The following is a 13,173-nucleotide window of genomic DNA, read 5'->3' on the forward strand; positions in this document are numbered from 1 at the left end:
TCCTCTCAAAAAGAAGACGATAAAGCAAAGGAAATTAGCTCCTTGGTATAACTCCCAAACTCGCAAATTAAAACAAATCTCACGAAACACCGAAAGTAAGTGGGGCTCCACCAAAGTGGAGGAATCCCGTTTGGAATGGCAAGACAGTCTGAAAACCTATAGGAAGGCCCTAAGAAAGGCCAGATCAGACTATTACTCATCATTAATAGAAGAAAACAAGAACAACCCAAGGTTTCTTTTCAGCACTGTAGCCAGGCTGACAGATAGCCACAGCTCTACTGAGCCATCTATTCCTCTAGCTCTGAGTAGTGATGACTTCATGAGCTTCTTTAATGATAAAATTATAACAATTAGAGATAAAATTCATCACCTTTTGCCCTTAACTTCTAACCGCTTCATCTTTAAATGCAGGACCGCTAGAAAGAACGACGACTCCGACATATACTTGGACTGTTTTTATCCTATAGACCTTCAACAATTAATGTTAAAGATATCCTCAGCTAAGCCGTCTACCTGTCTCTTAGACCCCATCCCAACGAGGCTACTCAAAGAAGCGTTACCCGTGGTAAACACTTCATTATTAGATATGATCAACATGTCCTTACTAACAGGTTATGTACCGCAGTCATTTAAAATTGCTGTGATAAAACCTCTTCTGAAAAAACCCACCCTAGATCCTGAGGTCTTAGCAAACTATAGACCTATATCTAACCTTCCCTTTCTATCCAAGATCCTTGAGAAGGTGGTTGCTAATCAGTTATGTGATTTTCTACACAGCAACAGTCTATTTGATGATTTTCAATAAGGATTTAGAAAGAATCATAGCACAGAGACGGCACTGGTGAAAATTACTAACGACCTTCTAACTGCTGCAGACAAAGGATTTGTCTCCATTCTTGTTCTACTAGATCTTAGTGCTGCATTTGACACTATTGACCATACTATCCTGTTACAGAGACTGGAACACTTAGTTGGCATTAAAGGAATCGCACTAAGCTGGTTTAAGTCCTATTTCTCTGAACGATCCCAGTTTGTTAATGTTAATGATAAACCCTCCAAGCACGCTAAAGTTAGCCATGGCGTTCCTCAAGGCTCAGTGCTTGGACCAATTCTATTTTCCTTATATATGCTTCCTCTAGGTAATATTATTAGGAAACACTCGATTAACTATCACTGTTACGCAGACGATAACCAATTATATCTGTCAATTAAGCCAGATGAAAGTGGTCAGTTAGCAAGACTTCAAACGTGTATTGAGGATATAAAATCCTGGATGACCCACAATTTCCTGATGTTAAACTCAGACAAAACTGAAGTTATTGTGATAGGACCAACGCACCGCCGAACTTCGTTTTCGAAAGATATAGTTACTCTGGATGGTATTACCCTGGCCTCCAGCACTGCTGTCAGAAATCTAGGAGTTATTTTTGATCAGGATATATCCTTCAACGCCCACTTAAAACAAACCTCAAGAATAGCCTTTTTCCATCTTCGTAACATTGCCAAAATTAGGAATCCTGTCTCAAAACGATGCTGAAAAACTAGTCCATGCATTCGTTACTTCTAGACTAGATTACTGCAATTCCTTATTATCAGGTTGCCCAAATAAGTCCATTAAGACTCTCCAACTGATCCAGAATGCTGCAGCACGTGTTCTGACGAGAACTAAGAGAAGAGATCATATTTCTCCTGTATTAGCTTCTCTGCATTGGCTTCCAGTGAAATAAAGGATTGAATTTAAAATCCTCCTCCTGACTTACAAAGCTCTAAATGGTCAAGCACCATCATACTTAGAAGAGCTCATAGTACCTTATTGTCCCACTAGAGCACTGCGCCCCAGAATGCGGGGCTACTTATGGTTCCTAGAGTCTCTGGAAGTAGACTGGGGGCCAGGGCCTTCAGCTATCAGGCTCCAGTATTATGGAACCAGCTCCCAGTCGGGGTTCGAGAGGCAGACACCGTCACCACATTTAAGAGTAAACTGAAAACCCTCCTCTTTGATAAAGCTTATAGTTAGGGACGAGGAGTTGAAGCGTCCACCTAACCCGGCCCACTGCTTCTCCTCGTAGTCATCAGTTTTATATACTGTATAATTAATAATCTAGCGAGAGTAGAGGGAGGCAGGCCAGTACAGCCCGATCCGGTTGGGGGGAGTTCTAGCCCGACCAGGCACCTCTCTTTAACCTGCCTCTCTTAAGTTATGCTATTACACATCTAGACTGCCGGGGAGGCTGTTCCTCCCTAAGACACACTGAGCTGCTCTCTCATCTCTACTTGTTACTTTTGTATGCATCCTGTCCCAGAAATGCTTGTTACTAATCTATCTCTGGGGAGTTTACTCCCGGAGTCCTTATAGTTCTTCTTCTTCAGAGCTATGCTCTGCGATTCTCTGCATTTCCCGGCCGCATCCTGCTGCGTCCTGCTGCATCCGCAGCCTCCACCCGTGCTCTGCAGCGCCACGTTACCACCCGCAACGCCCTGCTGTGATGTTCCTATGCACAGAGTAGTCAGGATCCGGTATAGGAGACTGCACTACTCAGTATGACACGATGTGCCCGGCTATGACATGAACTTCCATGATAACCTTCGAAGTCAATGTGACTTCTAATGCGACTGTTATCACCACTGTTCATCACGCCCCCAACCGGCCCGCCAGACACCGCCTACCAAGAGTCTGGGTCTGCCGAGGTTTCTTCCTAAAAGGGAGTTTTTTCTTGCCACTGTCGCAATAGCCACTGCTAATGCTTGCTCTTGAGGGAATTACTGTAATTGTTGGGGTTTTGGAATTTATAGTGTGGTCTAGACCTACTCTATCTGTAAAGTGTCTCGAGATAACTTTTGTTATGATTTGATACTATAAATAAAATTGAATTGAAATTGATACATGGCCCCGTCCATCCTCCCCTCAATACGATGGAGTTGTCCCGTCCCCTTGGCTGAAAAGCACCTCCAAAGCATGATGTTGCCACCACCATGCTTGACGGCGGGGATGGTGTTCTTTGGGTTGTACTCGGTGTTCTTTGCCCTCCAAACACGACGAGTTGAGTTGAGGCCAAAAAGTTCTATTTTGGTCTCATCTGACCACATCACCTTCTTCCAGGCCTCTTCTGAGTCGTCCAGGTGGTGAATGGCGAACTTCATGCGGGCCTGTACATGTTTCTTCTTGAGCAGGGGGACCTTGCGTGTGTTGCAGGATTTCAATCCATGACGGCGTAGTGTGTTACCAACCGTTTCTTTTGTAACTGTGGTCCCAGCTGCCTTCAGTTGATTCATCAGTTCCCCCTTGTGGTTTTGGGATGATTCCTCACTGTTCGCATGATCAGGGACACCCCACGAGGCAAGATCTTGTGTGGAGGCCCAGACCGAGGGAGGTTGGCGGTGGTGTGGTGCTTCTTCCATTTCCTGATAACTGCACCGACAGTTGATCTTTTCTCTCCAAGTTGCTTTCCGATTCTCTTGTAGCCCATCCCAGCCTTGTGCAGATCAACAATCTTGTCCCTGATGTCCGTAGAAAGCTCTTTGGTCTTGCCCATGGTGGTGATGTTGGATGCTGGTTGTTTGGGTGTTGACAGGTGTCTTTTATACAGGTAACGAGGTGAGGCAGGTGTATGGGGGTCAAATACTTGTTTTTCCTCATCAGATGGTTATCAATTTTAATAAATTCATATGATGTGATTTTCTGGAATTTTCTTTGGGATTCTGTCTTTCACTGTTAGAATGTACATATGATTAAAATTGTAGATTTTTGCATTCTTTGTAAGTGGGCAAACCTGCAAAATCAGCAAGGGGTCAAATACTTATTTCCCCCACTGTATGTGTACGTGTGTGTGTGTGTGTGTGTCTGTGTGTGTGTGTGCGCGTGTCTGTGTGTGTGTATGCATGCATGTGTACGTGTCTGTGTGTGTGTGTATATGTGTCTGTGTGTGTGTGTATATGGGTCTGTGTGTGTGTGTATATGGGTCTGTGTGTGTGTGTGTGTGTGTGTGTGTGTGTGTGTGTGTGTGTGTGTGTGTGTGTGTGTGTGTGTGTGTGCTTTAAACTGACCACCGCCCGGCTGGCCGGCTCCCACTGCTTTCCTGCCATTATGCAACTGAAGCCCCCACCCCAACCCCCCCCCCCCCACTCCTCCAGTTCAAACAAACAGCTTCTCATCCTCCTCCCTCGGGGTGGAGGAGGACACACACGAACCAGACGAGAGACAGCAGCTCGCCGGCTTTTGTCTCGCAGAAAAACGTGCCGATGGACACGTTTGGAAGGTTTAATCTAGGGCTGCCACCTCTTAGTCGATTAGTCGACTAATCGGTAGTTTTGGTCTTAGTCGACTAAGATTTCTTTAGTCGATTAGTCATTTTTTATGCTTATTCATGCTTAATTACTTATTTCCAAGAAACTTCTGAGCACATTTATGGTAAACACAAGATTTAAAGTGGTGCTTTTGCAGGATTAATTGTGGAGAAACTCAGTTTTACAGATGGTTAATTAAGTACATTTATATTGTGCTTTTCTAGTCTTAACCACCTCTCAAAGCTCACAGCTCTGTCAATTAAATCAACTAATCGATTAGTCGACAAAATCCTATAAGTGTTAGTCGACTAAGAATTCCTTTAGTCGAGGACAGCCCTAGTTTAAAGTTAAGGAAATACCCGTTATCTTTACCTGGGAGGGTCTGGGAATTCCACGTGTTGTCTTCCCATATAGACCTTCTGGCAACTTTAACCTTTCCATCAATCCTTCCAGAAAAATGTGGAGTTTTTTTGTGATCCTTGATTATGCGGCACGTTTTCTTAAAAAAATGCGATGGAATATGCTCTATATGATATTTATGCAGTTTTATGCGATGAAATTGCAGGAACTTGCAAAAAACATCGGTTTGATGAAAAAGAGAAAATAAAGTGATGCTTTTCGATGATGTTCACGTCGCGTAATTACATCATTTCATAACGTTCCCATGGCAACCGGGACTAAATGGCTGCCCTTGTGTGAAGTAAACGGTAACATTTTTCAACTTTCTGCTAAGATATATAGGCCACAAGTTTGGACACACCTTCAACGTGTTTCTTTATTTTCATGACTATTTACATTGTAGATTCTCACTGAAAGCATCAAAACTATGAATGAACACATGTGGAATTATGTACTTAACAAAAAAGTGTGAAATAACTGAAAAAATGTCTTATATTTTAGATTCCTCAAAGTAGCCACCCTTTGCTTTTTTTGATAACTCTGCAAACCCTTGGTGTTCTCTCAATGAGCTTCATGAGGTAGTCACCTGAAATGGTTTTACCTTCACAGGTGTGCTTTGTCAGGGTTCATTAGTGGAATTATTTCCCTTATTAATAAAAAGTACATAATTCCATATGTGTTCATTCATAGTTTTGATTCCTTCAGTGAGAATCTACAATGTAAATAGTCATGAAAATAAAAAGGAAACACATTGAATGAGAAGGTGTGTCCAAACTTTTGGCCTGTACTGTATATTATGGGACTTTTTTTGCAACGAAAATGCGGTGATTATGAAATCATGTAAAGCCCGGCATATTTTGCGCGGAAATCTGCAATTTATGCGGCGAAAGTGCGGCATATTTTAAAAAAATGCGCCTCCTCCCGCATAAATATGCAGACTTTGGATAAAAGCCTCAGCTAAATCACATGTGACGTAATGTAATCGTTTTGTACGTAAAGCACTTTGAATTGCCTTGTGCGCTGAAATGTGCCATACAAATAAAGCTGCCTTGCCTTTCCTAAGCTGTCCTATAGGAACAAAAAGCCTAAAATTCCCCCAAAAAAACGTCATCTTTAAAAGCGATGAAAGTGAGCTTCAGAGAGCAGAAAGTCTGACCTTCTCCACGTACTGCAAAAGGCCGAACGCAGCAGCCAAAAGGCTCCGGGATAGATGTGATATTCTCAGATAAACAGCACAATTATTCCCCTCATACCCATTTGTGAATGGCCGCTGCGCGCGCGCGTGCATGTGTGTGTGTGTGTGTGTGTGTGTGTGTGTGTGTGTGTGTGTGTGTGTGTGTGTGTGTGTGTGTGTGTGTGTGTGTGTGTGTGTGTGTGTGTGTGTGTGTGGACAGATGGGGCTGATTGTCGGGCCCAGACGCTCGCCACCAACGACAACACATGCAATCGGACTGAGTCATTTTAATGAAGTTAAGCTCTAATGTGCCCGGCAGAGAGGAGGAGACGGATGGAAAGAAAGAAAGAAAGAAGAGAAAGAAGCCTTTTCTCTGCTCTCATTACTGTCTGTGCTGCAGTGTGGATGTGTGACCTTCAGACAGAAGGGAAACACATGAACGGGAAAAAGCTGAACTCTCCACGAACCGGACCGGGTCAGGTCTGAGTTTCTGTCTGTGTGCAACAGGGCTGCATGATATTAGGAAAATAAAGTAGCTCACAAAAGTGAGTACACCCCTCACATTTTAGTAAATATTTCATTACATATCTTTTAATGGGTCAACACTGAAGAAATGACACTTTGCTACAATGTAAAGTAGTAAGTGTCCAGCTTGTATAACAGTGTAAATGTGCTGTCCCCTCAAAATAACTCAACACACAGACATTAATGTCTAAACCACTGGCAACTAAAGTCAGACCACCCCTATGTTAAATTCCCATAGAGGCAGGCAGATGTTTATTATTGTGAGATACTGTATCTACAGTAATTGCGATTATTTTGACCAATACTGTGATTGCGATTTGATTCACGATCATTTTTGTGTCCGTCTCATTAAAAAAACTGTTAAAAAGGAAAATGATTGTAGTGTGATCATTTTTGGGGGGGCTTTTCCCTTTATTCAATAGTGACAGTGGATAGTAGTGGTGTTGGAATTAATCAAATAATCGATGCATGGAATCGTGGACGATGCTGCATCGATAATCGGCCGGCTCATAATCAATTATTTCTGTTTACAGTTTCATGTAGGCCTAACAACATTTCTGTTTACATATTCTGGTATGTTTTTGCACATTCAGGAAGTGCCATGTGCTCAGTGCTGTATAGTTTTATGTGTCCAGTTTATTTAGTGCAGAATGTTTGGTTTTCGAAGCTTGAAAAGTTATAAATTAAATATCCTACATGGCTTTAATAGAAAACTTTATTTGACGCTAGAGCTGGTCAATATATCAATATTATATCGATATCGTGATATGAGACTAGATATCGTCTTAGATTTTGGATATCGTGATATCGCATAAGTGTCTTCTCCTGGTTTTAAAGGCTGCATTACAGTAAAGTGATGTCATTTTCTTACCAGACTGTTGTAACTGTTTTATTATTCACCTTTACCCACTTAGTCTTTATATCCACGTTACTGATAATTATTTATCACAAATCTCATTGTGTAAATATTTTGTGAAAGCACCAATAGTCAATGCTATAATATCGTGGCGATATTGATATCGAGGTATTTGGTCAAAAATATCGTGATATTTGATATTCTCCATATCGCCCATCTCTCACTGGGTGAGCTACAGGTTGCCCCACAGAGATTGTAGTCTGTAGTCTGTAGGAGAGGATCTGTAGGCCGGGAGGTCTCTCTTCAGCCCCACACTAGAGCTGGGCGATTTGGTTGTTAATCGACTAAGAGGTGGCAGCCCTATAAATATCAGGCATCACTTACAGCTGGGCGATTTGTTTCCCTAAAAAAATCTGATTAACGAGCAGAATGCTATTTCTATGGTGCTCAGGTTTTACATTAGAAAGGATCAGTAATACAATGGGAGGAGGTGAAGTACTGGGCTAACTAAAGCTTTCTCTTATTCAACAGGGAGAAACTATTAGACGATTAGGATTTCATATTAATACACTGAATGCAGGTTACTCAACCATCCATACTTTCCAAATAAAATTGCAACATTACTGGGGCTGCACGATATTGACAAAGTGTGATGTTGGGATATCGATATTAATTTCGATATTTTTAAACATGTAAAAATTACAAAAGTTGTGGGAAAATGCATCAAAGTACTGTAGATTCTTAACAAATTAAACAAGTTTTCTTACAACACAAGGTTTATTTCAACTGATGGTCATATTGGACAGACACACACACACACACACACACACACAGAGAGACACACACACACACACACACACACACACAGAGAGACACACACACACACACACACACACACACACACACACACACACACACACAGAGAGACACACACACACAGAGACACACACACACACACACACACACACACACACACACACACACACACACACACACACACACACACACACACACACACACACACACAAAGACACACACACACACACACACACACACACACACACACACACACACACACACAAAGAGACGACACACACACACACACACACAGAGAGAGAGACACACACAGAGACACAGAGACACACACAGACACAGACACAGACACACACAGACACACACACACACACACACACACACACACACACACACACACACACACACACACACACACACACACACACACACACACACACACAGACAGACACACACACACACACACACAGACACACACACACACACACACACACACACAGGGAGAGGTCAAAGGACGGATTTACGATTTGATTTCCCCCCCTCCTTCCATTTAAAACAAAATAACTGCAAACTGTAAATATTTTAAAAATATATATTTATTGTATTTAATTAAAGTGCATCAACAAACAAAATTGCAAAGGCAAACCCTTTCTCTAAGGGAAAAGTCAGTGTGCAACAAAGATTGTTAAACATCCAAATTATTTATACTGTATTTGGATTGAAAAAAAAAAAAATCTAAAAATAACAAATTTTTGAAAATATGAATCAATGACCTACCACATCGATTTTTTAAATCAAATCGATTTTTTTCCCAGCCCTACCCCACACTACTTCATTCAGAACGGTTTGTCACATATTTTGCCTTTAACAAATGTTGCGCCCCTCTGAGATTTGGATATTGCACTATCCATTGTTCATCCATGATCTTTTTCTGTTTCGTAGGATAAAAGCAGAGATTGATTTGGTAAATATGGATGATGCTCAAAGACTGAGATGTCTTTAAACGGGACAAAACTGACAACGTTCATGAACAAGTTTGCAGAGATATCTATCTATCTATCTATCTATCTATCTCTTATCCACCCTACAGTACAAGTAGAGAGACAGACACTCTGTTGTACTGGAAACGAGTATAATGCAGATCAACGAGTGGGCGGCAACTCTAACACACACACACACACACACACACACACACACACACACACACACACACACACACACACACACACACACACACACACACACACACACACACACACACACACACACACACACACACACACACACACACACACACACACACACACACACACACACACACAAATAGAAGAGGAGGAGTAGTGATGAAGGAGGGGAGTGAGTTTAATGGTTGTCCACTGGGAGCAAATAACCTGCCTCCCACTCGGCTTATCTCTGTGTCAATCTGAAGTCTCTTTTATATAGACCTTAGTGGTCCCCTAATACTGTATCTGAAGTCTCTTTTATATAGACCTTAGTGGTCCCCTAATACTGTATCTGAAGTCTCTTTTATATAGACCTTAGTGGTCCCCTAATACTGTATCTGAAGTCTCTTTTATATAGACCTTAGTGGTCCCCTAATACTGTATCTGAAGTCTCTTTTATATAGGCCTTAGTGGTCCCCTAATACTGTATCTGAAGTCTCTTTTATATAGACCTTAGTGGTCCCCTAATACTGTATCTGAAGTCTCTTTTATATAGACCTTAGTGGTCCCCTAATACTGTATCTGAAGTCTCTTTTATATAGACCTTAGTGGTCCTCTAATACTGTATCTGAAGTCTCTTTTATATAGACCTTAGTGGTCCCCTAATACTGTATCTGAAGTCTCTTTATATAGACCTTAGTGGTCCCCTAATACTGTATCTGAAGTCTCTTTTATATAGACCTTAGTGGTCCCCTAATACTGTATCTGAAGTCTCTTTTATATAGACCTTAGTGGTCCCCTAATACTGTATCTGAAGTCTCTTTTAAAGATGGCTGGAGTGAAGGAAAGAGGGGAAATTAAAGGAGGGAGGATGATCAGGGACTGAAGGAAGAAGTCTATTTTATACTTTCCTCTCCTCACCTCCCGCTTTCTTTTCCTCCCTCCCTCTATTTTCCTCCCCCTCTTTTCTTCCTCCCTCTCTCCTTGGCCACTCTCCTCTGTGATCCACCCTGCTTTCATCAGAGTTTGGGAACAACCAGTTCTCTGCAGTCTCCAGAGAGAACACACACACACACACACACACACACACACACACACACACACACACACACACACACACACACACACACACACACACACACACACACACACACACACACACACACACACACACACACACACACACACACACACACACACACACACTAACTGGACTCTACTAACCCCATTGTACAGTGGAAATACTTTTCACAGTTTATTCATGATCAAATTAAAGTTGGGATTTATGTGGTGCGTTCAAGGCTCTTTATGTGGTGCGTTCAGGGCTCTTTATGTGGTGCGTTCAGGGTTCTTTGCGTTAAAGTCATCAGGGACAAAGTGAAGGCGTGGACACACTACATCTGCTGAGCCGATGATGTGAGTTAACCCTAACACGCCCCCAACTTCAGAGTAACTTCCCGTTTCTGTGGGCTCCGACACGTAGGGTTGGGCATCGTTTGGATATTAACAATTCTGATTCTTCCTTTCGATTCCGGTTCTCATCAACTGTTTTGGGCGTAACATACAATCAACCAATCAGAGATCATCTCCCATTCATCAACCAATCAGAGATCATCTCCCATTCATCAACCAATCAGAGATCATCTCCCATTCCCTTTAAAAGCCAGGCGCGTTTGGACCTTGGAGCATTGCTGTTATGATGGAGGATTTACACCCTAATATTTTTATTAGTAATCTTCTGCATGTGTGTGTGTGTGTGTGTGTGTGTGTGTGTGTGTGTGTGTGTGTGTGTGTGTGACAAGCATAGTGTGCACGAGCTGTGCACGAGCCTAGGAGCATTTTACTAATTTGCTGTTAAAATAACAATGAAATGCTGCATTATTGACTTTAGACCAGGTTTTTGTTGATCAATGGTGCCATCACTTCCCGCTGCCTCAAGATAGCAATACTCCCAGAATGTACCTGAACACACCTCCCTGTAAGACCAGCACGCCCAGAATGCACCTGAACACACCTCCCTGTAAGACCAGCACGCCCAGAATGCACCTGAACACACCTCCCTGTAAGACCAGCACGCCCAGAATGCACCTGAACACACCTCCCTGTAAGACCAGCACGCCCAGAATGCACCTGAACACACCTCCCTGTAAGACCAGCACGCCCAGAATGCACCTGAACACGCCTCCCTGTAAGACCAGCACGCCCAGAATGCACCTGAACACGCCTCCCTGTAAGACCAGCACGCCCAGAATGCACCTGAACACACCTCCCTGTAAGACCAGCACGCCCAGAATGCACCTGAACACACCTCCCTGTAAGACCAGCACGCCCAGAATGCACCTGAACACACCTCCCTGTAAGACCAGCACGCCCAGAATGCACCTGAACACGCCTCCCTGTAAGACCAGCACGCCCAGAATGCACCTGAATTTTTCCTAATTTTTCTAATTAAAGCATTACGATCAATTTCCAAAAGATGATTTTTTTTATTCCTCTTTTTTTATCTTGGGAGTCCTAATTTTTTTCACATGACTGTATGTTGCATGTTCCATTTCTACTGTTCAGAAACCAAAGCTCGCTCCATTTTCTCCTTTTCTGTCTCCGCGGGTCCTACTGCTTCTTCTCCTCCTCTAGGAAAAACGCACCAGCGTTGCATTGTGGGATACTGCGAGTAAAATGTAGGCTACATTAGTATGTACTCTCAAATCAGCTGTGCATTGTGGGTATTTTATAGTGGTCTGTATACAGGGTTTCTGCAGGTTTTAACAAGTCAAATGTAGGACTTTTTAATCCCGAAAATAATCCACAGATTAGTGAAAATAATCATTAGTGGAAGTATTAAATGTTTGATTTGGTTTGTGTTGTATTGAGCTTGAACTTTGTATGCCAATAAGTTTGGTTATTGGCATTTTAACTATAAAATGATTTTCATCTTAAAACTGATCAACGAAAAATATCCTGAAAAAAAAAAAAATCTGTTCAGCGCTTTATCTCTGAGCAGCTTTACTCCAAAAATAACACACACACACACACACACACACACACAAACACAGAGAAACACGCACACATAAACACACGCACACATAAACACACATACACACAAACACACATACACACAGAGACACACACACACACACACACAGACACACACACACAGCACGCAAACATTCAGCTTCTCTCAGTCCAGATTGGAGGGTCGGCTGTGTCGTCATGGCGATCCATCCCATCATCTCGCCCTGGCCAGCTGCCAGCTAACACTTTCCCTTCTCTCTCTCTCTCTCTAACCCACAATCCTGCCAGGCTCATGTTGCAGTGCATTCTGGGATGTCAGATCTAATCTATTCCACAGGGTGTGTGTGTGTGTGTGTGTGTGTGTGTGTGTGTGTGTGTGTGTGTGTGTGTGTGTGTGTGTCTCCACAGTAACTGTACTTCTTTTGTTCCCAGCTCTGTGTCCTGCTGATCAGAGTGTAAAAGTGGATCAGACACATTCCTCAACAGCACAGATTCAACACAGACCGCCCACCTGCCGCTAGGACTCGTCTGTCTGTTACACACACACACACACACACACACACACACACACACACACACACACACACACACACACACACACACACACACACACACACACACACACACACACACACACACACACACACACACACACACACACACACACACACACAGAAACACAAACACACAGAAACACAGAGACACACACACAGAGGCACAAACAAAGAAACACAGAAACACACACACAGAAACACACAGAAACACACACACACACACAAACACACACAAACACACAGAGACACCAGTCTGTGATTATGCATCAACATACATACATACTCTAATATTAGTCTAAAGAAGTCATAATTTCAGCTTTTTTGACTCAAAAATTTGGTATAACTTCCTTTAAAATAAGTTTATTGACCATGAATTCCAAAAATATGTGTAAC

The 13,173-nt window shown here is 42.5% G+C and overlaps 1 protein-coding gene across 1 annotated transcript in view; it reads right to left on the bottom strand.

Annotated features, from left to right (window-relative positions):
- Positions 1-13,173, bottom strand: part of LOC114572631 (spectrin beta chain, non-erythrocytic 1) — a 216,605-nt gene that overhangs the window by 184,047 nt on the left and 19,385 nt on the right. The window lies entirely within an intron of this gene.

The sequence above is a fragment of the Perca flavescens genome, chromosome 17, assembly GCF_004354835.1.
Source record: "Perca flavescens isolate YP-PL-M2 chromosome 17, PFLA_1.0, whole genome shotgun sequence".
In the NCBI taxonomy this organism is placed as follows: domain Eukaryota; kingdom Metazoa; phylum Chordata; class Actinopteri; order Perciformes; family Percidae; genus Perca; species Perca flavescens.